A 1,721-nucleotide genomic window follows, 5' to 3' on the forward strand; every position below is an offset into this window, starting at 1 on the left:
CTTTATAGTCCAACTCTCACATGACTACTGGAAAAACCATAGCCTTGACTAGACGGACCTTTGTTGGCAAAGTAATGTCTCTGCTTTTGAATATGCTGTCTAGGTTGGTCATAACTTTCCTTCCAAGGAACAAGCGTCTTTTAATTTCATGGCTGCAATCACCATCTGGGGTGATTTTGGAGCCCAGAAAAATAAAGTCAGCCACTGTGTCCACTGTTTCACCATCTATTTCCCATGAAGTGATGGGACAGGATGCCATGATCTTAGTTTTTTGAATGTTGAGCTTTAGACCAACTTTTTCACTCTCCTCTTCCACTTTCATCAAGAGGCTTTTTAGTTCTTCCTCACTTTCTGCCGTGAAGGTGGTGTTATGTGCATATCTGAGGTTATTGATATTTCTCCCGGCAATCTTGATTCCAGCTTGTGCTTCTTCCAGCCCAGCGTTTCTCATGATGTACTCTGCATATAAGTTATATAAGCAGGGTGACACTATGCAGTCTTGACAAACTCCTTTTCCTATTTGGAACCAGACTCTTGTTCCATGTCCAGTTCTAACTGTTGCTTCCTGACCTGCATATAGGTTTCTCAAGAGGCAGGTCAGGTGCTCTGGTATTCCCATCTCTTTCAGAATTTTCCACAGTTTATTGTGATCCACACAGTCAAAGGCTTTGGCATATTCAATAAAGCAGAAATAGATGTTTTTCGGGAACTCTCTTCCTTTTTCGATGATCCAGTGCATGTTGGCAATTTGACCTCTGGTTCCTCTGCCTTTTCTAAAACCAGCTTAACATCTGGAAGTTCATGGTTCATGTATTGCTGAAGCCTGGCTTGGAGAATTTTGACCGTTACTTTACTAGTGTGTGAGATGAGTGCAATTGTGTGGTAGTTTGAGCATTCTTTGGCATTGCCTTTCTTTGGGATTGGAATAGAACTGACCTTTTCTAATCCTGTGGCCACTGCTGACTTTTCCTAATTTGCTGGCATATTGAGTGCAGCTGTCGGGAGCCACATTAGGCATTACTGACAAAATGGAGGCACGGCCCCCAATCTCCTCTCCTTGTTCCACAGGCACAGACCCGGGATGAAGGAGTTAGGCCTTGTGATTCTGACTTGTTCTTTCCTTTCTTCGGTTGAATTGGCTGGAAAGAATGTTAAGGTGCTTATTGTTCTTAAGAGAAGCATGAGAAAGCACAGACCCTTCTGCAGTTGTGCCCAGAAAATAATCTATAAAGTAACCATTGACATTTGTTCAAGGATCTTTACAAAGAATGTTACAGGATGAGCACATAGGACACAGCTTGAGGCCATGGGAAGGATTGTTATCTGAGACCTGTTTGTGAAGGAAATGTTTATGGCAAAGGAAGTTTGCTGAGTTTAGGGTTTAGGAATAGTGGAGAGTGAAAAAGTTGGCTTAAAGCTCAACATTCAGAAAACAAAGATTATGGCATCCGGTCCCATCACTTCATGGGAAATAGATGGGGAAACAGTGGAAACAGTGTCAGGCTTTATTTTTTTGGGCTCTAAAGTCACTGCAGATGGTGACTGCAGCCATGAAATTTAAGACGCTTAGTTTTAGAAGAAAATTTATGACAAACCTATATAGCATATTGAAAAGCAGAGACATGACTTTGCCAACAAAGGTCCGTCTAGTCAAGGCTATGGTTTTTCCAGTAGTCATGTATGGATGTGAGAGTTGGACTGTGAAGAAGGCTGAGCGCCGA

This window comes from Bison bison, unplaced genomic scaffold, assembly GCF_000754665.1.
Source record: "Bison bison bison isolate TAMUID 2011002044 unplaced genomic scaffold, Bison_UMD1.0 scf7180017864181, whole genome shotgun sequence".
Classification (NCBI taxonomy): domain Eukaryota; kingdom Metazoa; phylum Chordata; class Mammalia; order Artiodactyla; family Bovidae; genus Bison; species Bison bison.